The 27,758-nt window shown below is 38.7% G+C and overlaps 1 protein-coding gene and 1 pseudogene across 6 annotated transcripts in view; one reads left to right on the top strand and one right to left on the bottom strand.

The window, feature by feature from the left end:
- Positions 1-27,758, top strand: part of PRORP (protein only RNase P catalytic subunit) — a 140,630-nt gene that overhangs the window by 16,461 nt on the left and 96,411 nt on the right. The window lies entirely within an intron of this gene.
- On the bottom strand, positions 17,134-18,335 carry LOC103892335 (septin-7-like; annotated as a pseudogene).

A 27,758-nucleotide genomic window follows, 5' to 3' on the forward strand; every position in this document is an offset into this window, starting at 1 on the left:
CTCCCGAGTGGCTGGGACTACAGGTGCATACCACCACGCCTGGCTAATTTTTGTATTTTTTGTAGAGACGGGGTTTCACCATGTTGGCTAGGCTGGTGTCGAACTCCTGACCACAAGTGATCTGCCCACCTCAGCCTCCCGAAGTGCTGGGATTACAGGCATGAGCCGCCGTGCCTGGCCAAAGATATTGATTTTTTTATACAAGTCCTTTTGGTTTTATTTTTAAAATTAGAGATAGGGTCTCACTGTGTTGCTCAGGCTGGTCTTGAGCTCCTGGGCTCAAGTGATTCTCCTGCCTTGGCCTCCTAAGGTGCTGAGATTACAGATGTGAGCCACTGTGCCCAGGAATATTTTGATTTTTCAACTATAGTTTTATTGCAGTATATTTGACATACATTAAACAGCATATATTTAAAGTGTACACTTTATGAGTTTTGACATATGTATACACCTGTGGAACTGTCACTGCAATCAAGAAAATGAACATATGGATCACCCCGAAAAGTTTCCTCAGGCCATTTTGTAATGACTCCCTTGCCCTACCATCCCCAGGCAACCGCTCTGGAATCATACAATATATACTTTTTTTTTGGTCTGATTTGTTTTATTCAGCATAATCATTTTGAGATTTCATCCTTGTTTTGTGTCTCAATCATTCTTTCATATTTATAATTGAGTAGTATTCCATTGTGTGACTATTTTACAATTTGTACATTTGTTGATGGATCTAGGTTATTTCCAGTTTGGTGCTATTATAAATAAAGCTGATTAGAACAGTCTTGGACAAGTCTTTGTGCTTTTCTTATTAGTTTCCTAGGGCTGCCCTAACAAATTACCACAAACCGGGTAGCTTCAAATGACAGACATTTACTCTCTCACAATTCTGGAGGCTAGAAATCTGAAATCAAGGTGTTGGCAGGGTCATGCTCCTTTTGAAGGATCCAGGGAAGAATCCTTCCTTCTCTTTCCTACCTTCAGAAGCCAGATCCTGGCAATTGATGGTGTTCCTTGGCTTTTAGCTGCATCACTCCATTCTCCGCCTCTGTCTTCACGTGGCCTTCTTTGCGTGTGTGTATCTGTGTGTGCCATCTCTTCTTCTTATAAGGCTACAAGTTATGGGATTTAGAGCCCACCCTAATCTAGCATGACCTTGTCTTATTTCATGTACAAAGACTCTCTTTCTACATTCACGTTCTGTGTTTCCTGCTAGAGATAAATTTTGAGGTTACATTATTCAACCTACTACAGCTTTTTTTTTTCTCTTGGATAACTCTCTTAGGACTGGAATGGTTTGGTCTTATGGTAGATGTCTTATGGTAGATATGTGTGTGTATGTCGCTTTTTCAGAAACTGCCCAACTGTTTTCCAGAGTGGTTGTACCATTTTACATTTCCACCAGCAGAGTATGAGGGCTATAGTAGCCCCACATCCTGGCCGATGCTTAGTATGGTTAAGGTTAGTCTCTTTACTGTTCTAATAGGTGTGAAGTGGTATCTCAGTGTGATTTTAATTTAGATTTTCCTAATGACTAATGTTGTTGAGCATCTTTTTATGTGCTTAATTGCCATCCATATATCTTTGGTATAATATTTGTTCAGATTTTTTGCCTATTTTAAAAATTGGATTGTTTTATTATTGAGTTGTAAGATCTGTTTCTATATTCTAGATACAAGTCCTAAGTCCAATATATTTTACAAATATTTTCTCTCAGTCTGTGGTTGACTTTCATTTCATAACATGGAGATTCTGATTTAATTGCTTTCGCTTGGTGGGGTCCAGGTATTAAGATTTTCAAAAGCTTCCAGGTGATTTTAAACTGCAGCCAGAATCGAGAACAATTGCTTCTAATGTGAGATTTTGAGGAAACTTAATGTATGGCAGCTTCTTTTCTATTGAATAGTTTTGGGAGAAAAATCTCAGTTATTATATAAGGTAATTTTTTAGCTTTTCTGTTTTAAACATTTGTTTACTGTAATTAGACAACATAGCCAGCAGATGGCAATAATGTAACATATAAAAATTATTCTAGGTAGGACCAAGTCAATCAGGTTAAGGGATTTGTTGAACTTTTTAAAATGTTAAACTGAAAGATATCTGTCATTTCTGTGTAAGTCAGATTAGTGATAGTAGGTAGAGAAAAGAGTGGTATATGTGAATTTTAAGTGAACAAAGCAGAATTCCAAATAATTTGCATCTACTGATTTAACTACTGAAACTAATTGAGTGGGCATCAGTGAAGGTCAAAAAGTGAATTTGGAGCTATGTGCATAGTGTTACTTTAATGTTAATTAGGTTTTTTTCTTATTTTCCTTCCTTTTTTCTTTTTTTTTGTTTGTTTTGTTTTGTTTTTTGAGACAAGTTCTTACTATTCACCCAGGCTGGAATACAGTGGCATGATCATAACTCATTGCAGCCTTGAACTCCTGGGCTGAAGTAATCCTCCTGCCTCATCCTCCTGGCTAGCTAGGATTCAGGTGTGTACTATCACATCTGGCTAATTTTTTTATTTTAATTTTTTTTGTAGAGATGGGCTCTCACTATGTTGCCTAGGCTGGTCTTGAACTCCTGGCTTCTAGTGGTCCTCCCACCTTGGCCTCCCAAAGTGCTGAAATTTCAGCTACTATGTGAGCTACTATGCCTAGCCATGGTTCTTGATAATAACATTAAATTACAGTCAGATTTTTTTATATTCAACTACAAAGATAAGAATTCAATTCTTTAATATTTTCATTAGAGAAAATTTCAAACATAATCAAAAAGAGACTAATATAATGGACCCCCATCCTCCACGATTATTAACTCATGACCACTTTTTTTTTTTTTTGACAGGGTCTTGCTCTGTCACCTAAGCTGGAGTGCAGTGGCACAATCACGGCTCACTGCAGCTGAGACCTCCTGGGCTCAAGTGATCCTCCCACCTCAGCCTCCTGAGTAGCTGAGACTACAGGCATGTGCCACGACACCTGGGCAATTTTTTTTTTTTTAAGACGGAGTGTTGCTGTTGTTGCCCAGGCTGGAGTGCAATGGCACGATTTCGGCTCACTGCAACCTCTGCCTCCTGGGTTCAAACGATTCTGCTGCCTCAGCCTCCTGAGTAGCTGGGATTACAAGTACCTGCAACCACGCCCAGCTAATTTTTGTATTTATAGTGGAGACAGGGTTTCACCATGTTGGCCAGGCTGGTCTTGAACTCCTGACCTCAGGTGATCCACCTGCCTCGGCCTCCTAAAGTGCTGGGATTACAGGCATGAGCCACTGCGCCCAGCCTTAATTTATTATCTTATGTAGAGGTGGAGTCTCACGATGTTGCCAAGGCTGGTCTCGAACTCCTGGGCTCAAGCATTTCCTCCCACCTCAGCCTCCCTAAGTGCTGGGATTATAAGTGTGAGCCACCACACCTGGAAGCTCATCCTGTAAATTATAAATTCATTGCTTTTTTTTTTTTTCAAGAGATGAGGCCTTGCTCTTTTGCCCTAGCTGGGGTGCAATGGTGTGATCATAGCTCACTGCAGCGATGAACTCCTGGGCTGGAGCAATCCTCTCACCTCAACTTCCCAAGTAGCTAGGACTTACAGGTGCATACCACCCTGCCCTGCTAATTTTAAAATTAAAAAAAAAATTTTTAGATAGGGTAGAGATGGGATTGGGCTTGGTGGCTCACACCTGTAATCCTAGCACTTTGGGAGGCCGAGGTGGGTGGATTGCCTGAGCTCAGAAGTTTGAGACTAGCCTGGACAATATGGCAAAACCTCTTGTCTAATAAAAATATAAAAAATTAGCTGGGCATAGTGGCGCATGCTTGTAGTCCCAGCTACTCGAGAGGCTGAGGCAGGAGAATTGCTTGAACCCGGAGAATTGCTTGAACCCGGGAAGCTGAGGTTGCAGTGAGCTGAGATTGCGCCACTGCATTCCAGCAGCCTGGGTGACAGAGTGAGACTCTTGTCTCAAAAAAAAAAAATTGTAAAGATGGGATCTCACTATGTTGTCCAGGCTGGTCTTGATCTCCTGAGCTCAAGTGATCCTCTTGCCTTGGCTTCCCGAAGTGCTGGGATTACAGATATAAGCCACCGTGCTTGGCCTAAATTCTCTCTTAAACAGCTTTCTTTGTTTTCTTGTTGTAAAAAGTACTTCTTTGTAAAGCTATATTTTTCGTGTACTTTAAGAAATACTTTAGAATTGCAGTTCTTAACCTTTTGGTCTCGGGACCCTTTTACATATTTAAAAATTATTGAACATTCTAGAGAGCTTTCGTTTTTTGTTTTTTAAGCGAGACAGTCTTGCTCTGTTGCTCAGGCTGGAGTGCAGTGGCGCGATCTCTGCTCACTGCAACCTCTGCCTCCCAGGTTCAAGCGATTCTCCTGCCTCAGCCTCCCCTGAGTAGCTGGGATTACAGGCATATGCCACCACACCCGGCTAATTTTTATATTTTTAGTAGAGACGGGGTTTCACCATGTTGGCCGGGATGGTCTCGAACTCCTGACCTCAAGTGATCCACCCGCCTCGGCTTCCCAAAGTGCTGGGATTATAGGCGTGAGCTGCTGTGCCCAGCCAGATATATATTAATGTATTGAAAATAATATAAAAACTATTATAAAACATAAATAACATTTTTATAGAAAATAATTCTATTGTCCAGAATAAAACCAATATTAGTGAGAAGAGTACATTGTATTACATTTTTGCAGGTCTTTTAAATAATATGGCTTAATAAAAGACAGATAATTTTTTGTTTGTTTGTTTGTTTTTGAGACAGAGTTTTGCTCTTGTTGCCTAGGCTGGAGTGCAATGGCACGATCTAGGCTCACCACAACCTCCGCTTCCCAGGTTCAAGCGATTCTCCTGCCTCAGCCTTCCCAAGTAGCTGGGATTACAGGCATGCACTACCAAGCCCGGCTAATTTTATATTTTTAGTAGAGATGGGGTTTCTCCATTTTGGTCAGGCTGGTCTCAAACTCCTGACCTCAGGTGATCCACCCACCTCAGCCTCCCAAAGTGCTGGGATTACAGGCGTGAGCCACCGCGCCCGGCCAAAGACAGGTAGTTTTTTAAATAAATGGCAAAAAAAAACCTTATATTTAGAATTAGCCATTCGGACTCAGTTTAGGTTATCCCAGTTTTACTGGCAACATCCAAAACATCATAGTTAGGAGCCAGTCAAACATAGGCTGCCTTCTCTCCATCAGTCCTGATTAGGGTGTTGATCGTGGTCATGTCAGTGTCACAGACCTTCTTTATATAGCCTGTTTGATCTGGTGTTTGTTAGCTTTGATAACCACAGTGAACACAGATGTGGTATTGTCTTCTTCATGGTCAGCTCAGTGGTCAAGGGGAACTTGATGGCATAATAGTCCAGCTTGTTTGTCCTGCAGGTTCTCTACTGAGGATGTTTGGGCTACCTTCAAAGCCAAAGTGTGTTGGGCTACTGGAACATAGGTGACCTGCAGATATTTTTGTGTGTGTGTGACTGGATGCCTTTCAACACTGCCTTGTTGGCCTTCAAAGCCTTAGCTTTGGATTTGGCTTTGGGAAGAGCAGGGATTTCCTTCTTTGCTTTCAGCATCATCATTTTGGTGAAAAGGGTTGACACCTGGATTTTTATATCTATTTCTATATTCAGTCTGTTGTGGTATGGTGTTTTGGTTGAAGCATATGAAGAAAATGGAAGCTCATGGAAATAGGTAGTTGGATAGCAAAGAGGATTTTGTTGGCTCTTGGAGATAATCATAATTGTTCTTTGATACTATGCCCAAACTCTACTGTACACTTGTGAGCAAATGAGAGTGAAAAAGGCATATAACGTCTTAGCATTATGAAAATAGTTTTAACTTTGCAGATCCCCTAAGAGGGTCTTCGGGATACCCAGCAGTCCTTGAACCACAGTTTTAGAAAATACTCTGGTTTAGATATGATTTTCTTTTTCTTTCCATTGTAAAAGTTCAAGTAAAGTTTATTTCCCACTATCTTATTATACAAGCATATTAACAAAGGAAGCTAAAATGAAGACAACAGTCTCAGTACTCAGTATATTTTCTATTAGTTTCTTATGTTCTTTTTTAGTTCTTTTGTTTGTTTGTTTTAAGAGACCCTTGTCATCCAAACTAGAGTGCAGTGGCATGATCATAGCTCATTGCAGCCTTAACCTCCCAGGCTCAAGTGATCCTCTCACCTTAGCCTCTTGAGTAGCTAAGACTACAGGCACACACCACCACAACCAGCTAATTTTTTAATTTTTTGTAGAGATGGGGGTCTCACTTTGTTGCCTGGGCTTGTCGTGAACTCCTGGGCTCAAGTAATCCTCCAACCTTGGCCTTCCAAAGGGCTGGGATTACAGGCGTGAGCCACTGTACCTGGTGCTTTTTTAGTTCTTATTGAGACTTCTTAATCATTTTCTTTTACTTTTCAAAATGGAAGTGGGTTTTATTCTGATTATAATATTTATTAATTATAAAAAATTTCATCAACACCTGTGAAAAGGGGAAAGTTTTTTTTGGTCAAAATAGCTATAAAGAAAGATAAAAGGCCGGACGCAGTGGCTCACGCCTATAATCTCAGCACTTTGGGAGGCCAAGGCAGGCAGATCATGAGGTCAAGAGATAAGACTATCCTGGCTAACATGGTGAAACCCCGTCTGTACTAAAAATACAAAAATTAGCTGGGCATGGTAGCACGCGTCTGTAGTCCCAGCTACTCAGGAGGCTGAGACAGGAGAATTGCTTGGAGGCGGAGGTTGCAGTGAGCTGAGATCGCGCCACTGCACTCCAGCCTGGTGACAAAGCGAGACTCCATCTCAAAAAAGAAAGAAAGAAGGAAGGAAGGAAAGAAGGAAGAAAGGAAGAAAGGAGTGAAGAAAGGAAGAAACAGCCCACCATGATCCATTCATTTTGAACTTTAATTTTATTTTATTATTTATTTATTTATTTATTTTTTGAGACAGTTTTGTTCTTGTTGCCCAGGCTAGAGTGCAATGACGCTGTCTCGGCTCACTGCAACCTCCGCCTCCCGGGTTCAAGCGATTCTCCTGCCTCAGCCTCCCAAGTAGCTGGGATTACAGGCGCCTGCCACCACACCCGGCTAATTTTTAAATATTTTTAGTAAAGAAGGGGTTTCACCATGTTGGCCAGGCTGGTCTCAAACTCCTGACCTCAGGTGATCCGCCCGCCTCGGCCTCCGAAAGTGCTGGGATTACAGGTGTGAGCCGCCGCATTCGGTCCCATTTTGAACTTTTAATGAAACTTTAATCATAATCACAGTCCCCATAATTCTGTGATTTAGAAGTTTTTAAATAAAGCTTTAATGATTTAGGATTCTCCTTTCTGGAAAAGAAAAAAAGGCAGGCAAATTGCCCGTGGTACATTTAATTGAGTTTTTAGGGTTAAGTTTAAAGCAAACCATTTGTCCTGCTTGACAGTATCTCTTCAGTTTATTGACAAAGAGGGGGGCCTTCTGGTGTTTCTCTAAATACAAATTTAAGACAGGACATATGACCCAAATGAAATGTCAGTATAAGAACTTGTCTAATTTAGGTCTTCAGGGATTTTTTTTTCTTTATTTGGTTACAAACTGAAAGATGTGAACTGAGCTCTTTATCACAATCTCCAGAGCCTTCTCTTTTCTCTGGGTTTGAAGATCTTGTCATCTCTAAAATGAACTGTGGGATTTTTCCCCAGATTTAAATAAATGTTGTGTGGTAAATGGAAAACTTTGTGGGCTTAGTGATTTTTTAAAAATCTGAGAAAGAAATTTAATTATCTGCAAAATATAGTTTTAAACCATGTGTTTTAAAGTACAGGCATACCTTGAAGACATTGCAGGTTTGGTTCTAAGCTTTATTGTAAATATTGCAATAAAGTGAGTCACACAAATTTTTTGGTTACCCAGGTCGTATAAAAGTTATCTTTCCATGGCTGGATATGGTGGCTCACACTTGTAATCCCAGTTCTTTGGGGCCCAGGCAGGAATATTGCTTGAGGCGAGGAGTTCGACACCAGCCCGGGGAACATAGTGAGACCCCATCTCTACAAAAAAAAAAATTTTTTAATTAGCTGGGCTTGGTGGTGTGTACCTGTAATCCTAGCTACTTTGGAAGGCTGAGTTTGTAAGATCACTCAAGCCCAGGAGTTCAAGGTTACAATGAGTTGTGATTGTGCCACTGAACTCCAGCCTGGGAGACAGAGTGAGACTCTGCCTCTAAACAACAATGAAACTTATCTTTCCACTATGCTGTAGACTATTAAGTGTGCAATAGCATTATGTCTAAAAAAAAACGTATATAGATACCTTAATTTAAAAATACTTTATTGCTAAAAAATATGCCAGTGGTCATCTGAGCCTTCAGCAAGTTGTAATCTTTTTGCTGATGGCAAGTCTTGCCTTGATGTTGATGGCTGCTGACTGATCAAAGTGGTGGTGTTTGTTGAAGGCCGGGATAGCTATGACAATTTCTTTATTTTTTTGAGACAGGGTCTCACTCTGTCACCCAGGCTGGAGTGCACTGACAAGATCATGGCTTACTGTAGCCTCCACTTCTCAGGCTCACATGATCCTCCCACCTCAGCCTCCTGAGTAGCTGCAACTACAAGCTCACATCACCATGTCTAGCTAATTTTTTCTAATTTTTTGTCGAGATGGGGTTTTGCCACGTTGCGCAGGCTGGTCTCGAACTCCTGGGCTCAAACGATTCACCCACCTCAGCCTCCCAAAGTGCTGGGATTACAGGCATGAGCCACTGTGTGGCAATTTCTTAAAATAAGACAATAATGAAGTTTGCCACATAAATTGACTCTTCTTATCACAAAAGATTTTTCTGCAGCATGCAGTGCTTTTTGAAAGCATTTTACCGCGTTAGAACTTTTTTCAAAATTGGAGTCAGTCCTCTCAAATCCTGCTGCTGCTTTGTCAACTAAGTTTACATAATATTCTAAATTCTTTGTTATCATTTTAACAATATTTACAACGTGTCTACTAGGAGTGAGTTTTATTTCAAGAAACCACTTTCTTTGCTCATCCATAAGAAGAAATTCCTAATCCAAGTTTTATTTTGTGATTGAAGCAATTCAGTCACATCTTCAGGCTCCACTTCTAATTCTAGTTCTCTTGCTATTTCCACCATATCTGCAGTTCCTTCTTCCACTGAAATTTTGAATCCCTCCAAGTGATCCATGAGGGTTGGTGTCAACTTCTTCCAAACCTGTTACTGTTGGTATTTCGACCTCTTTCCATGAATCACAAATGTTCTTAGTGGCATGTAGAATGGTGAATCCTTTCCATAAAGTTTTCCATTGACTTTGCCCAAATCCTTCAGAGCAATCACTGTGTATGATAGCTATAGCCTTACAAAACATATTTTTCAAATAATAAGACTAGAAAGTCGAATTTACTCTTTTATCCATGAGCTTTAGAATGGATGTTGTGTTGGTAGACATGAAAACAACTTTCATCTCCTTATACATCTCCATAAGAGCTCTTGGGTGACTAAGTGCATTGTCACTGAGCAATAATATTTTGAAGAGTCTTTTTTTTGGAGCAGTAGGTCTCCACAGTGGGCTTGAAATATCTAGTAAACCATGCTGTAAACAGATGTGCTGTTAGCCATGCTTTGTTCCTTTGATAGAGCGTAGGCAGAGGAGATTTAGCATAATTGTTAAGGACTCTTAAGATTTTTGGAATGGTAAACGGGCATTGACTTCAGTTTAAAGTCACCAGCTGTACTAGCCCATAACAAGAGAGTCAGCCTGTCCCTTGAAGTTTTGAAGTCAGGCATTGACTTCTCTCTAGCTATGAAAGTTCTAGATGGCATCTTCTTCGAATAGAAGGCTGTTTTGTCTCCACGGAAAATCTGTTGTTTAGTGTAGCCACTGTCATCAGTGATCTTAGATCTTCTGGATAACTTGCTACAGCTTCTACATCAGTACTTGCTGCTTCACCTTGTACTTTTTTTGTTTTTTGTGTTGGTTCCACCAGTGTGTACCCATAACCTCCCAGCAGCCTACATGTTGCACTTTTTAATTTTTTTTTTTTTAATACAGTGTCTCATTCTGTCATCCAGGCTGGAGTGTGGTGCTGTGATCGTAGCCCACTGGGGCCTGGAACTCCTGTGCTCAAGCAATCCTCCCATCTAAGCCTCCCAAGTAGTTACGACTACAGGCATACCACCGTACCTGGATCATTTTTAAATTTTTTGTAGAGATAGGATCTCGCTATGTTGCCCAGGCTGGTCTCGAACACCTGACCTCAAGTGATCCTCTTGCTTCAGCCTCCCAAAGTACTGTGATTACAGGTGTGAGCCACCATGACTGGCACCTTGAGTTTTTATGTTATGGAGATTGCTTATTTTCTTAAACCTCTTGAGCCAAATTCTGCTAGCCTCCAACTTTTCTTCTACAGCTTCATCACCTCTCTCAGGCTTTGTGGAATTGAAGCATTCGGATCTCGCTCTGGATTAGGCTTTGGCTTAAGAGAATGTTGTGGCTGGTTTGATGTTTTATCCAGACCACCACAACTTTCTTCATATTAGCAATAAGGCTATTTTGCTTTCTTATCATTTATTTGTTCACTGAAGTAGCACTTCTGATTTCTTTCGAAAACTTTGCATTTGCAAAGTTTGGTACCTAGCTTTTGGCCTATCTTAGCATTTTTTTTTTTTTTTTTTTTTTTTTTTTTTAGGCAGGGAGACAGAGTCTCACTCTGTCACCCAGGCTGGAGTGCAGTGGCATAATCTCGGTTCACTGCAACCTCTGCCTACCAGGTTCAGTTGAGCAATCCTCATGCCTCAGCCTCCTGAGTAGCTGGGGATTACAGGCATGTGTCACCACACCGGCTAATTTTAGTAGAGATGGGGTGTCGCCATGTTTCCCAGGCTGGTCTGGAACTTCTGGCCTCAAGTGATCCGCCTGCCTCGGCCTCCCAAAATGTTGGGATTACAGGTGTGAGCCACCATGCCCAGCCCTGTCTTAGCTTTTGACATGCCTTCCTCACTAAGCTCAATGATTTCTAGCTTTTGATTTAAAGTGTAAGACCTGAGACTCTTCCTTTCACTTGAACACCTAGAGGCCATTGTAGAATTATTAATTGGCCTAATTTCAATATTGTTGTGTCTCAGATAATAGGAAGGCCTGAACAGAGGGAGAAAGATGGGGAAATGGCTGTTGGTGGAGCAATCAGAAGTCACACAACATTTATTGATTAAGTTTACTGTCTTACAGCAGCATGGTTTCTGGTGCCCTAAACACAATTCGGTGCAAGAATTCTGGCCAAAAATGTGAAGCTTCTAGAAAAATCAATGAATTCAGAATTTTAGGAAGGTTAAAAACTTAAAAGGTCAAGCAGGTCACTCCTAGCAGTGGCCTTCGCAATGTCAAATGTTTTCCTTATTTCTTCATTCTTTTTCTTTTGTGTAACACTTGACTGAAATTCTACCAGCTGGGATCCAGGCTTTTTTATGAGATTTAGCTTGAAGCAGTGTACTTTCCTCCTAAAGCCTAGCTGAGTTTGGCTTTACAAGGAAATGAGAATTATGTGTGGGTATGGGTGTTTGGCTGCTGCTGTTTTAGAGTTGGGTTGGTGATTTTTCATAGAGAACGTTTTGAGGGGCTGATCTGAGGGGGGTGCTCAAGTGGAAAGTTTTGTGTGGAGTAGTGTGCTAGAGACAGAGGGATAAAATCAACTTTAGGAGGTTTAAACAAGGTGGGAGTGTACAAAGGAGATACTTGACTTTTCTTGCGCTAAGGGCAAGAGAGTCTTGTCTTTCTTACAGCCTGTGATCTTTTCTCTCTCAGATTCAGGTTGGCATTATTACTGTTATACTATAACCCGTTGCATCATTTGGCTTGGAAACCAAGCCATTTTTAAATTAATTTTTATTTATGGGAAAAGTTTTGTGAGTTCTTTATAATCATCTTCTAAGTGAATTTTTAGAAACAGTATTTGGAAGTGAGGTACTTCCCAGAGTGATACACTTTTAGTGTTACTTTTCTTAAAAAATTCTGCCTCAGATTTTTGATTTAGTTTTCCTATAGCTATTGCCTAAATATATCGATTTTATTGCTTTTTCATTTGGTCTTCTTAGAGAATAGAATAATGTAAATAAGATACTAGATCAGAAGCAGTAATACTGGTGCTGAAGACTGACAGCCTACTTCTGAAGGAAGAGAAAACTACCAGTGTGAAAGAGCAGCAGCTGAGATGTTGAGAATGAGGCCTCTGATCTCCACTGAACCAAACTCCTGATCTTTATACACATGTATAGTCTTCCCTATCTCAGTAAATACAACTTTTTTCTTTTAGCTATTCAGGTCAAAAAGGTCAGAATCATCCTTGATTCCCCTCTTTCCTTCATATCCCCCCTCTAATCTGCCAGCACTCCCTATTTTCCATCTCTGCTTTATTTTTCTCCATAGCACTTATCTGACATGCTACACACACAAACACACAGAGCTTTTACTATATATCTTTTCTCTGTATAGAGTGAAAGCACCACAAGGGTAGAGATTTTTGCCTGTTTAGAACACTGTTGTGTCCTCATAACTCAGAATAGTGCTTTACATAAAGATGCTCAATTTGTTGAATAAATGAATAATAGTTACTATTTACTGAATTCTTAGTGTCAGGCTAAGATCTTTGTGCTAGGATCTTTGTATCAGTTATCTCTAATTTTTGTGACAATCCTACAAGGAAGGCAGCCTCCCCTTTTTTGCTAAACCTCAGAGAGGTTAAGTGACTTGCCAAGCAAGGTTTGTAAGTAACAGAATTAAGATTGGAATGCACATCTGTCTGATTCCCAAATATGAGTTCTATTCATTAAGCTTCCCTGTGTTCATAATGAAAGGGTCACTGAGAAATTTAATAAGATATTGTTCAGTGTTCTTCATTTGATGAAGGAAACTGTATACTATATTTCTGACAACAGTTTCCATCTTGGATTATCTTGACTTTAAAAGATTAAAACGAAATAAAATTGGGTGTTTAAAGGAGCATGCCTCAGTTATCTGGAACATTTTGGTATATGTAGAGTGCACTATTCCCCCAAACTGCAAAGTAGAAGGGAATATTATTTGTATTCTTAGAGAAATTTAAGAGGTCCTCGCTCAAGTACTAATTCTGTTTCTTAACTAATTTTAACTTGCTTTTTAAAAAGCAAATATTTATACAAGGGTTATTATAAGCTAGTCACTGTTATGAGTACTTTATAAATATTAACTAACTTAACATATATCTTTATAATAACCTTGGAAAAGTTACTTCAGCACTTTTGTTCTTTTTCCTGATGTTTAAACAGAGACAGTTGAACCAGATGATCTCCAAAGCCCACTCCAGCTCTGCAATGTTAAGGCTTTCTAACTAACACATAACACATAGTTAGTTATGTGTTAAGAAAAGTTAGATAAGGTCAGCTTTTCCTAGTGGGAACAGAGATGAGAGTGGAGCCCCAAAGACAGTGCAGAGTAGAACAGGAAGTTGTGATTTAGGTGAATTAAAAGTGCAGAGTCTGTATGTAGCACATTGTCGGTTTGGGAGGGAAGGAAGGCAGCATCAAATCATTGTTGAGGTTTTGATGATGTGAAGCTCTTTAGTCTACCTCTCTCCTTTCCTTAATATCTAAAGGGAGAAATTCCAAGTTGTTATGTCTTGAGCAGAGCACATGACACCTCCTTATTAACCAGCACTACTTTTTAGCTATAGGTTGAAATTTGGCTCGTGGTTCTTCAAGATTTTAAGAAATAGGAAATAGGAGAGTTAAGGATTTGGTACATGAAAATATCAAACCTGAATCTGATCAAGCATCTAGAGCTCACCACTAATTTACTGGAAATACAGGGGGCAGAGGAATATGTTAAATTACACCTCAAGGGTACAGTTACCAAATACCATCTGTGGGAAACTGCAAGACAACCCAGTTTCTTCCAATAAATCAACTGCCAAAAAAAAAAAAAAGAGAGAGAGATGGAGCAATGACCTATTGATAAAAGCAATTTGAGATAAAGCAACCATTTGCAGTGTATGGATCATATTGGGCCCTTAATTCCTGATTTGAACAATCAGAGGAATCTGAACACCAGTTATTGGAGTTATTAAGAAATTTTTGTTGATTTTTATTTAGGGTTAATAATGCTAGTGAGTTAAAACTCTTTTTTTTTTTTTTGAGGCAGGGTCTCAATCTGTCACCCAGGCTGGAGTGCAGTGGCACAATCACAGCTCACCACAGCCTCAACCTTCAGGGCTCAGGTGATCATCCCACCTTAGCCTCCTGAGTAGCTAGGACTACAAGTGCCTGCCACCACACCGGCTAAGTTTTGTACTTTTTGTAGAGAGGGGGTTTCACCATGTTGCCCAGGCTGGTCTCGAACTCCTGGGCTCAAGTGATTTCCCGTTTTGGCCTCCCAAAGTGCGGGATTACAGGCGTGAGCCACCATGCCTGACCCAAACTCTTTAGATTCAGAGCTAAACACTGAAATATTTATGGATTAAATGATGTGATGTCTGAGATATGCTTCAAAAATAACTGGGAAATAGGGGATGGAATAGATGGAGTTATATATGAAACAAGATTGGTCATGAGATGATAAAGCTAGTTTATGGGTTCATGGGGATTTATTATACTACTCTGTCTACTTTTATATATGTTTAAGATTTTCATCTCGAAAATCTTTTTTTATAAGCTAACAAAGGGCCAGCTGTGGTGGCTCACAACTGTAATCCCAGCACTTTGGGAAGCTGAGGTGGGAGGATTGCTTTAGCCCAGGAGTTTAAGACAAGCCTGGGCAACATAGCGAGACCCGGTGTCTATTTAAAAAAAAAAAAAAAAAAAAAAAAAAAAAGCTGACAAATACACATATGCTTTCAGGATAGAAGTTATGAAAAGGGAGATTATGAAACAATGCTTTCTTAGTGATTTTCATGCAGAAGCAACATCTTCCTAATCTTCCTACAGTAAAGATTTTCTGAAGTAAACATATTATATATTCATTATAATATAAATAGTATATATCATTAGAAGGATATAAACAGTTCAGAAATACCACTATAGAGAATGAAAGTCCTCTTCTTAAAGCAAATGATACTTTTTAAGTGCCGAAAATTGTCATGTCATTTGCACGTTTCTTTTTCCATTTTTGAAACGCACAAGATAAAATTTCCTAATAGAGTAGAACAACTAATTTAGATTCAGAGTCAATTCTATAAAAGTTTCCTACTGTACTGCATTGTTTTTGCTTTGCAAAGAGGTTATTATAATTTTTTTTCTGGGTTAGGGGAGGAGTTTGAAAAAATCCCGTACAAGTTAATCCGTTGTGTGGTAAAAGCTATAGCTGAAGAGGCAATGTGGAATGCTCCAGCATGCACAACCGCTGCTTTTATCATAGGTGGCAACTGCAGATTAATTCTGGTGTGGTTAGGAATTCCACAAAGGGAAATTTGAACCTGAGAGCCTGAGAGCCTGTGTCCCCAACAGTGCTAATTGGGAGATGTGGAGTGTGGGGATTTCCACTCTTTGTTAATAAGATCTCCGGCGCATTTCCTCTTTGCTTTTGCATTTTCCTTGGCTATGAAGCAGCTGCAGAGAAATAAAATGTGATTTCCTGCATTTAGGGGTGCTGGCTTTTCTTTCAGAGACTTATAATTGGAAGAGTGGAATGCATATGGATTGAGCTACCTACAGGGCTAATTTAAACATAGGTGTTTTATTTTTGTTTTCGTTTTTGTAATGAGTTCACTGCATTTGTGCCAGGAGTATTTTTGTTCAGATGTTTTGAATTAGCAGATAACTCAGGTTGTCTCAAAAGCAGGCTTCTCTCTAGGCTGATCACTGCTTTAACAGTGTGATTCTTTGCAGGCTGACTGAAAAACCAATAATGGCAAAAGTGCATTCTGTCATATCAATAAAAATACTGTAGTTCCTTTGCAGATTCATGCAGTATAAATGCTTATCTTGATTATTTAACCTGTAAAATTCTCCACAATGAGAAAAATAGGCAGAGGATGTTTTTCAAGAAAATATGATAAGGCCATATCAAGGTACAGTGTCCCCAGATACAATGTCAGTGGGAAGTGAAAAGAACTTATTCACAGAGTAGATGCTCAGGAATCATTAGACTTAGGTGAAAGTTCTTATCATAAATTAATACCTTTTTTTGTAGTCATTGTCAATATTTCTTGCCCTAGTAACGGTAGTTCATTTTTTTCTTTTTTCTTTTCTTTTTTTTTTTTTTTTTGAGACGGCATCTTGCTCTGTCGCCCAGGCGGGAGTGCAGTGGCACAATCTCGGCTCACTGCAAGCTCCGCCTCCTGGGTTCACGCCATTCTCCTGCCTCAGCCTCCCAAATAGCTGGGACTACAGGCGCCTGCCACCACGCCCAGCTAATTTTTTTTATTTTTAGTAGAGACGGGGTTTCACCATGTTAGCCAGGATGGTCTCGATCTCCTGACCTCGTGATCCTCCCACCTCGGCCTCTCAAAGTGCTGGGATTACAGGCGTGAGCCACCGTGCCTGGACGTTTATTTTTTTCAAAATATACTTAGGAGCCTTTCCTAAACATGGGCCAGACCTTTGGATATTTTTGGATGTGGTTTCTTCCCAAGTCATTCACCATTGTGTTGATGGTACAAGGCTTCTACACTTGCAATCAGAGAAACGTCAGATGACTATTAGTAAACAAGAACTGATTATTAAATACCAGAATAGCAGAGCTGTATGATCAGATCCAAACCACAGCATTCATTGTTCCTGTAAACTATGTGATCAGTGAAGCTAAACTTGTATTTAAAACCCAGGCGCCTGCTGCCACACCCAGCTAATTTTTGTATTTTTAGTAGAGAGAGGGTTTCAGCATGTTGGCCAGGCTGGTCTCGAACTCCTGATCTCAAGTGATCTGCCCACCTTGGCCTCCCAAAGTGCTGGGATTACAGGTGTGAGCCACAGTGCCTGGCCTGTTACTTTCTATTAATAAGTACACAACACCCTAAACAATTCAAGGCATCTTAATCTCCATTAAGAACAACAACAAAATAATTTTTGTCGTGCTGTTAAATCTGTCACTATGGATAAAACTGGTGCAGATTGGTCAAATGGATCCAACAGACACTGATGTCCAAGTTGGGATATTCGTAACTATTAATAATACGTAACTATTGGTCAATAGTTTAAAAGATCTCTTTATTCTTTTTCTTTTTGAAGGTTCTCAAAGAGTTTTGTTCTGAAATATGTTGTTGAGCTTCCCAGTTTGCTTCCTCATCCTCAAACCGATGATGTTTCTTCTCTAATTCTTTGTGTTATGCTTCTTTTTCATTTGCTCATGGCACTGCCATTGGAGCTCAACTTCAGAGTCCTTCAGTTTTTGAACTTTTTTTTTTGACCTTCATTTCAAACACCTGCTCCATTTCCAGCTCCGTCTTCTTCATTTTAGCTACATGCTCCCTTCTTTCTTCTTCCATTTGTGCCAGAAGGCTCTTAGTAAGCCCTTATTTGTTATCAACTCCATTATAAGTCACAACTGCCAGTTTTCTCCTTTCATAGTGGGCATTTAGTAACATCTTTCAAATCATGCATATGTGTTATCAACATATTTCTTAGAATTGTAAAAACAATGTTCACCATTTTCAACTTTACCAACACTGCAAGGATACTGCCTTCCCCTAACCCTTTTACCATTAAGTTCAATGATATAGTATTACTACCTACCTAAGCAAGAGGTAAATGGTCCTCCATCTTTTTAATAAGCTTGTTGTCTTCTTCATCTGTTTCTGGAAATTTATATATTTTAAGTTCTTAGATTTCTTTATCTGTTTTAAAGTTATTATCTGGTTTAATTCCATGTCCTGAAGGAGCAGTGAAGTATAAACCCGGCACCCTGTTATCAGGCATCTGAAATCTGTTCACTTGTGATTCTGCATTTAGGTAGTCCACAGATTTACTATCAATGTAGTCGATAATGAGCTGCCAGCAATTACTATTATCTACTGCATCTCCAAATCCTGGGGTATCAACTATTGTGAGCAGCAGCTTAACACTACCTTCTTTGATTAAAACTTTGGATTGTTCCTCCTGTACAGTCTTTTTAGTAATAATTCTATGAGAAAGACTTGGATATTCTGGAGAATGCAAATCTGTGAGGAATCATGAGTTGATTAATGTTATCTTTCCTGGATTTCCCACCACCATAAGTGTGAATTCAAACCTTCTCCTCACTGATTCTCTGGATACTTGATTTGGGAGATTGGCAAATCCCACACATTTCCATCATTCCAGTCATCCAGATTCCAACAGAAGAAATCCACAGAAGAACCACGGTGCTGCTGTTGACGCTCCTCTCCTAATCAGCAGTGGATCTCGCACTCCAGGTCATTCTTTTCAGAACACTGATGTAATCCTATTACTCCCCTGCCTCAAAACCTTCAGCAGTTTCCCATTCCTGCCCTGAAAGTAATTCCTCCAGTTTGGTCGCAGCCTACTTTTCAGGCCTCATTGCTTGCCACTCTCCTCTACAGACACCTGCTTCAGCCAGTGCCAGCTAATTAGTGGCTCTAGACTGCTTTGTGTTTTCTTCCTCTTCTTTTTCCCCTCATCTAAAATATACTCCTACCTCCAAATCCTGTTTTTCCTTCATGACTATCTCAGTCCCTTTTCTGTCACACAAGCTTTTTTGACCTCTGTAGTCTGCATTTATCTTTTCTTCCTTTGACCTTGTAGCATTTATTAACCCTGGCACACATCTGGCTATTGATCCTATACTATGTGTTCTTGTTTTAGTGTTGTTTAGTTTTTCATATCAGTATCTATTGTTATTTCAACCAGATTAGAAACTCTGAGGGACAGGACACCCTTTTTCCTATTTTCCACAATGCTTGGCATCCAGTAAGTGTAATAAATATGGTTATTTATACATTAAATAATCCAGTGCTTACATTTGTTATGTCATAGCTACCATTTCAGTTAATCTTTACAATAACTTTGAGGGAATGAGTATTTTCTCTCCTTGACAAATGAGGAAACTGAGGCTCAGAAAAGTTCGGTAACTTGCCGAAACCACACAGGTTAAATGATGAAGTCAGGATTCAGACCCACATCTTTGGACTCAGTAACACTTGCTTTTAACCATACTGGTAATTCTGCCTCCTTATGAGACTGGTGTATGTTTTCTGAGGATGGAAAATTACCTAACACTTAGCTTACTATTATTTGCTTAATAATGGCAGAAGAAAAGGTGTGCAAACCTGGATTCGTAGTGATTCCTAGCAGGAAAAATGACACAGATTCAAACTGTGCCAAAGTTCACAGGAAAATAGAATTTCCCTTAATCTCGTTGATTACTGGTGGAATGACTCATCTTCCAGTTGTACGTAGCTCTTGAGTTACTCAGATGTTTGTATAAGTTAGACAGCAGAGGGAAAACCGCTGATGAGATGTACAAGACACGTCACTTGAGCTGATGAATGTTCCTGGGATATCCCCAAGATTTCTACCTGAGTATTCTTGCCTGTCCTATTTACTGTTTGACTCTTTCATCTTTTGGTTTTCTTTCAGAGTAAAATTGCTTCCCATTTCCTTTCTGCTTTCCACTTGGATAACTTTCACAGGCTACTCTGTTACTACTGCAGTGCACAAAGATTTACTGTCTACATATTTAACATTAGTCAGATTTACTGTTGAATTTATGCACTAGAAATTTCAGGAATTTAAATTTTTCCTTTTTCATTCTCTTCTCTGCTTCCGATTTTTTTTTTCACTAAAAGAGGACAAAAATAGCCCAAACTATTTTCTTTTTTTAAAAAATTAGCAATAGAATTGAGTATAGATGGTAGTAAATTCTGCTTCATTTCTGTGGGAACATTGAAAACTTGATGGCTTCTGCAAATGACTGATAAATTTTTTCTGCTCATTCAACTCAATGAAGTCATTAGTAAACTGGGAATTAGAAATAAAGATTCTGTATTTTTTTGTTGTCATTAATTTGGTCTTTCTGTCTGCATCTTAGTTTTCTCACAAGTTTGTTTTGAGGACAGATCAGAAGACATGCACATTGTAAAGCATAAAGTAATCCTTAAGGATGCACTACAGGCAATCCTCAGCCAAGAAACATGATTTATGAACCATGCATACATGCATACTACAAAGGGATGGATCTTACCTCAGTCTAGTGCCCTTTGAAGGCAACAAGCTAAATGGTCTTTTTGGCCCCTGAATCAGAATACCTGGGAACAACTGAAATGTAGACATATTTTTCTTATACATGTGGAAGCAGTTAGGTTATGGGTCCTTTCAGGGATTCATCTACTCTACTGCCATGTGAAGACCGGAGCCCATCTCTCAGTCAGGAACAGGAAGCAGGAAAAGTTACTTTCCTGGTATCCAGTGTTAAAACCCAAAGAGTTATAAATATTGACAAACTATTGGTAAAACTTGTGGTATTATTATTTACCTAAAGCACATACAGGGGCTTTTATAGTATAGACTTTTTACAGTCAAATCATTTAATTTTATTGAGTCCTTACAATAGCCCTTCGAAGTATGTGTTAATAGCCCCACTATATTCCTGAGGAACGTAAGGCCCAGAAAAGTGAAGCGATTTGATCAGTGAAGGGGCTTAAATTTTCTACACATTTCCTTCCAAGGACGAAGGGAAGTTAGGCACTGTGTTGGCACTTTAGAGCAGGTTCTGGGTTAGGTGTGAAGCAGAGGGGATTTCCAGGGTGTGTAAGCATGGACAAACTCCTTGAATGAAAGCAGAATTTTTTCTTTTTTTTAAGTAGTTAACAGCATTTTGGGGTTTGCAGGACTCAGGCTGTGTTACTGCCTTTTTTATTTTTTATTTTTTGGCCTGATTTGTTTCTTTCTAATTTAGGAGCAAGATTTTATAATTAAAAATATATTGCCTTTTGCCCTTTCTTTGAGCTATTCTCCATAAATCTGTCAGAATATGATATGAAAAGGAAGAAGAGTGGGATTAAAAATAATATAGCTGATTCTGTCTAGAAATTTAATTTCTAAACTATCTTTACCTGAGTTAGATCTGTTTCTCCAAAGATCAGACAAGATTTAAGAAATAACTTTAAACTTGTAAGTAAATTCTGTTCTATCTGGAATTTACAGGATAATGTATTAATACTTGGAAATGATACCTAACTGCTAGGGAGCATGCATGTTTAGCTCATGATTCTAGATGACTGAGAATTTTTTAGGGAAACTTTTTCAGTCCTTCATGTAGTTGATGGTGGGCTATCATTTTATATTTCAAGATTAAAAAATAGATTATCTTCTTTCTCCTTCCTCTCTCTCCTCTTCCTCTTCTCTTTTTTCTTCTTTCTAGCTGTATGGAATGACCATAATTTAATTATTCATTGCGTCGTCTATTAATGAGTATTTAAGTTGTTTCAAATCTTTCACTATTACTAAAGTGTCACAGTGAATCACCTTACACATTTGTAATTTCTCACATATTCCAATATAGATGTAAGATAGATTCCCACAAATTGAATTGCTAGCACAATGGAGGCATATTAATTTTGATTGGCCTTCATGGAAATTTTAACAGTATATACTCTGATCAGCAAAATATGAGAATTCTTTCTCCACACCTTTAAGATTCAGTGTGTTATCAAACATTTCGATCTTTGCCTATATGAAGTAAAAAAATAAAATTGCAGTATAGGATTAATTTACAATTTTCTTGGAGTGTGGTGGAGCATATTTTCATAGGTTTAAGGGCACTTATATTTATTTTCTGCAAACTGCTCCTGTCTTGTCCGTTTTTTGAGTTATTGACTGTTTTCATATTAATTTTAGGAGCTCTTTATTTGAAAAATCATCTGTGATTTAAATTACAATTTTTGAGGCTTATGTTTTTTTCTCTATGTACATTTTAAAATATTTGAATTTATCAGACTTTCCTTTTATGGCTCCTGGGTTTCATATTTAGAAAGATTTTTTCTGTTGCAAGGTTATTGAAAAGCCAACAAACACAAAAAACTTCCTTTTGCTCCCTACACTTTTGTTGTTTTTCTCTAAATTTTTCATCCATTTGGAATTTTTTTCTGATGTGAGGTATAGTTCCAACTTAATTTCCTCCCCAGCTAATTAGCCAATTGTGTCAACATCATTTGTTTAACAACCCATATTTTACCCCACTAGGGATAAAGCGGGATGTTACTTTTAGCATATACCAAATTCTTCGTATAAATATTTAGGTCTCTTTTTGGACTTTCTGTTCTGATTCACTAATCTGCATACCTAACAGTATGACACTATTTTGATTATTGTAGTTTTATGATATATCTAATATCTATTAGAGCTAATTTTTATAACTTGGGTTCTGGCTCTTTCTTTAATAAACTTACCAGACGTAAATATTATAGGCCTCTGATAAAATGTGTTAGTAATGTTCCCTGGGGCAAAATCATGTTTTATATATGTGACAGAGTCCTATTACCAGTGGCTTTTAAGCGGTTTTTAACACAACACAGATACAATATACATTTTATGTAATAACACATTTATAAATGAAAAAAATTTATACATAAAAAAATTATGTACTCTTGCTATATTTGTTGCACTCTATTTTAGTTCTGTTTATTTCTCCCTGAAATGCTGGTTGCAACTGTATTAAATTGATCTCATGACCTAATAAGGTGTTGTGACCTGCAGTTAAAAAAACACCTTATTATTTGATGTGTTAATCATAGCCATTCTAACTGGTTTGAGATGGCATCTCATTGTACTTTTAATTTGCATTTCTCTGATGATTAGTGATATTGAACATTTTTTCATATGTTTATTAGCCATTTGTATGCCTTCTTTTGAGAAGTGTCTGTTCATGTCTTTTGCCTGTTTTTTAATGGGGTTGTTTGTTTTTTGCTTGTTGAATTAAGTTCCTTATAGATTCTGGATATTAGACCATTGTTGGGTGCAGTTTGTAAATATTTTCTCGTATTTCGTAAGTTGTCTGTTTAATAGTTTCTTTTGCTATACAGAGGCTCTTTAGTTTAATTAGTTAATTAATTAGGTCCCACTTGTCAATTTTTGTTTTTGTTGCAGTTGCTCTTGGGGACTTAACCAAAAATTCTTTGCCAAGGCTGATGTCAAGAAGGGTATTTCTTAGGTTTTCTTCTAGGATTTTTATAGTTTGAGGGTTTACATTTAAATCTTTAATCCATCTTGAGTTAATTTTGATATGTGGTGAAATGTAAGGGTCCAGTTTCATTCTGCTACGTATAACTAGCCAGTTATCTGAGCACCATTTATTGAATAGGAATTCCTTTCCCTATTGCTTGTTTTCGTTGGCCTTGTCGAAAATCAGGTGTATGTGAGTGTGCAGCTTTATTTCTGAGTTTTCCATTCTGTTCCATTGGTCTATATGTCTGTTTTTGTACCAGTATGAGGCTGCAGAGAAAAGGGAATGCTTATACACTGTTGATGGGATGTAAATTAGTTCAGCCACTGTGGAAAGCAGCTTGGAGATTTCTCAAATAACTTAAAACAGAGCAACCATTTAACTCAGGAATCCATTGCTGGGTGTATACCCAAAGGGAAATGGATCATTATACCAAAAAGACACATCCACTCATATGTGCATTGCTGTGCTACTCACAATAGCAAAGACGTGGAATCAACCTAGTGCCAATCAGTGGTGGACTGGATAAAGAAAATGTGGTACTATACACCATGGAATGCTATGCAACCATAAAAAAGAACAAAGTCATGTCCTTCGCAGCAACATGGATGGAGCTGGACGCCATAATCCTAAGCAAATTAATTCAGTAAGAGAAAAGCAGATACTGCAAGTTCTTACTTATAAATGGGAGCTAAACATTGAGCATACATGGACATAAACATGGGAACAACAGACACTGCAGACTGCTAGAAGGGGTGGCGTATGGGTTGAAAAGCTACCTACTGGGTACTATGTTCACTACCTGGGTACAGTATACCCATGTAACGAACCTCCACATGGATCCCCTGTATCTGATATAAAAGTTGAAATACTAAAATAAATAAAAATAAGGAAAAAAGAAAAATCCTTCATTAGACATATCCAGGTGAAATTCCATTAGTCTTTATTAGTCTGTTTTGGGGAGGGAGTAGGGGAGTGGGAGTGATGTATCTCCTTAAATAAAATAGGGAGACCACATCAAAGAAAGTAGGATTTCCCAGCCAAAAAACTCATGAAGGACGTTTGCAAAGTTTCTCTCCCATTGTTTGCAGGTACCTTGCAGGGAAGGGCAGCAGTCTTGATTGGCACGCCTTGCTTAAGAATACAGGCCACACTATTAAAATGTACTGTATAGGAAGAAGGAAATACTGTTACAGTGCATGTGCCAAGAGGTTTAGGCCCCATGTGTAAACTACTCCATGATCCTTAAACATAGTTGTTTTGATGTCTTCTGGCTTTTGGGATTTCTAGCTTGAATTTCTTTGTTTTGAGATGGGGTCTTACTATGTTGCCCAGACTGACCTGGAACTCCTGGGCTCCGGCAATCTTCCTACCTCAGCCTCCTGAGTAGCTGGGGTCCAGCTTGATTTTTGTTGCTCTGAGGGATAATACAAGAGAATGAACTTCTGGGTTTTGAACCCCAAGTTCACCATTTACTAGTTAGGTGATCTGCTTAACTTCTCTATGCCTTATTCTCCTAATCTGTTAAGTGGGAAAAATGGTAATATCTACCTCATACCATTGTTACAGCAATAGGAAAGCTAGTAAATGTAAAGCGCTTAGAATTTTTGTTTCTTAATAGCATTGTGATCTACATGGCACGTGGAAAGCGCTATGTGAGTTTATGGTATTATCTATTTGACTTGGAAGTGTGTAGGATTTTTTTCTTTAACCTCACAATTAAACATTTTGTGAGGAGATGATTAGGTGATTTTTTTCATTGTTTCCTGGAATCTCATGTCATGTGTCCTTTAAAATGTAAGGTTTTTTTTGGAGACAGAGTCTTGCTCTGTTTCCCAGACTGGAGTGCAGTGGCATGATCTTGGTTCACTGCAACCTCTGCCTCCTGGGTTCAAGCAATTCTCCTCAGCCTCCTGAATAGTTGGGATTACAGGCACCTGCCACTACACCCAGCTAATTTTTGTATTTTTTGTAGAGACAAGATTTCACCATGTTGGCCAGGCTGGTCTTGAACTCCTGGCCTCAGTGGATCCACCCACCTCAGCCTCCCAAAGTGCTGGGATTACAGGCATGAGCCAGTGTACCCAGCCAAAAAGTAGGTATTTTTTAATCTTGGGGAAGTTTTATTTAAAAAAAAAAAAAAGATTCTTCTTCTTTTTGTTTTGGTTTATTCCTTGAGAGCACCCTTCTGAGGCTTAAAAGTTGGATCTGTGTTCTCTGTCCCTCATATCTATAATGTTCTTTCTCTTAACATTCTTTTTCTTCTTTTCTTCTGCACTGAAGTAGAATTTCTCAAAATTTGTGCTGCATTTCATGAAATACATGTTCTAGTATATTAGTTCTAATCTTTACTGCTTTCAAAGCATATTTAAATTCTGCTGTTGCATTTTTTTCATTTCTATTTCATTTTTGGATCTCTTTGCATCTCTTGCTATTCTCTCCTTAAAGCTTATTGCTCTTTCTTCATAGATGCAACCGAATTTGTCCTCTTCTTTGAGGGATCCAGGCAGAGGTCTTCTAAATTGTAGTTGAGTTTCAGAACATGCTTTTATCTGAATCTTTTTTTTTTTTTTTTTTGAGATGGAGTCTCGCTCTGTCGCCAGGCTGGAGAGCAGTGGTGCAATCTCGGCTCACTGCAACCTCTGCCTCCTGGATTCAAGTGATTCTCCTGCCTCAGCCTCCCAAGTCGTTGGGACTACAGGCACGTGCCACCACGCCCAGCTAATTTTTTTGGTATTTTTGGTAGAGACAGGGTTTCACCATGTTGAGCAGGATGGTCTCGATCTCTTGACCTTGTGATCTGCCGGCCTCGGCCTCCCAAAGTGCTAGGATTATAGGTGTGAGCCACTGTGCCCGGCCTATCAGAATCTTTAAGGCAAAGCTCCTAACGTATCTTTCATTGGCCTGTGATGGACTTTTTCACCGTATTGAATTATCCTTGAGAAAAGAGATCCATTAATGCTCAGCATATGCCATTAGGTAGATGGGCAGAGTGTACTTACCCCTTCATTGTCCCTTCGGATGCTGGCAGTTTCCACCTTTTGGATCTAGACTCATCAGGATATTAATCCAGTTTATCTGGTAAGCTACATGAAGATGGGGCATTTTTCCACTGTGGCTTATCAAGTCAGATGCCATTTATAATTCTTCTCTGAACAGCTTATGAAAGATTATTCCTTGGTGTCATGTACTTGTCTTATCTTACTTTCAGTCCCGTTACCTGCTTATACCACTTCTCTTTAGATGATAAAGTGTCCAAAGATGCTGTATTCGCCTAACTCTCCTGCCTTGAAGGTTAATTATTTTATTAGGATAGAAGAAAACAGCTAATGGACCACCTGGATTGAGTGGTAAAGTAAACTTGCTTGAGAGATGTTTGACATGTGGTAAGGAGACCATCACTGTTTTTTCTGTTTAATGCAGCCCTTTTTCCTAAAATTGAGTTAAAGTATTTTTTCTGCTTTACTTTGAGTCACCTCTACTCTTTATTGTCTCTAGAGCTGGAGAAATGCGCTAAGATAGTTTGTCTCAATAAATTACCATTGATTACCATTGGTCATTTGGTTTGGAGAACTCTCCCAAACTTCTCTTCTCTTTAGTTTACAGTACTGTTGCCGGTTTAAAATTTCTCTAGCCTCCATGTTAGTTGTTAGGTTACAATGATACTTTTTAGCCATGTGGCTTCATTTTCCCCTAGCTACATTAAGGCAGTCATGTTAATGTTCTTATTTAGGATCTATTTGGCTTCCATGGTTTAAAGAATGCACAGGAAGTAATTAGATACAGAGATGGATTTTTTATTGTTGTTCCCATGTTAAGAGCACTGCTTCCAACCAAAAGAGCTGGTATTCCCCTGTTTTTCCACATCTGCTATGACTAAAGCCAGTTGGTTTAATACTGAATTCACAAAGACCTTTCTCACTTAATGTCCTACTCTAGCAAATAAGAAGAAATAAGTGGAAAACAATAATGCATACTCAGAACTTTGCATAACAAGTAGTGATCGTCACATGTTAACTGTATCCATGTGCTGCAGACACCAGATAATATTTTCTAAGGATTAGAAGAAAGGGAGTATTAAAGCAACTGGCTTTAACACATTTTTCCCCCATTCATTCATTAGTTAATAGACACTTGAATTGTTTTCAGTTTTTGGCAATTAGGAATGAAGCCACTGTTAACATTCACATATAAGTCTTTGTGTGGGTGTGTATTTTCTTATTTCTTCTGTGAATACTCATAAATGGGACTGCTCAGTTATATGATAAATATATGTTTAACTTTGTAAGAAACTGCTGAATTATTTTCCAAAGTGGTCGTACCATCCTGCATTCCCACCAGCAATGTTTGGAAATTCCAGTTGCTCCACATACTTGTTATGGGTCAGTCTTTTTAATTTCGCCCATTCTAGTGGGTATATAATGATATCTTGCTATGGTTTTAAATTTGCATTTTCCTAAAGACTAATGATGTTGAGTATTTTATAATAGTTATTGGACCAAAGGGAGTTCTTCATCTTTGTAACATTGATATAATAAGATTATCTAATCGCGAGTTGATACTCAGGTTTTGTCACTTGTCCCAATAATGTCCGTAACAAGCTTTTCCTTCCTCTAGATCCAAACTATGACCACACATTGGGTTTAGTTGTCATGTTTCTTT

This window comes from Pongo abelii, chromosome 15, assembly GCF_028885655.2.
Source record: "Pongo abelii isolate AG06213 chromosome 15, NHGRI_mPonAbe1-v2.0_pri, whole genome shotgun sequence".
Taxonomy (NCBI): Eukaryota; Metazoa; Chordata; class Mammalia; order Primates; family Hominidae; genus Pongo; species Pongo abelii.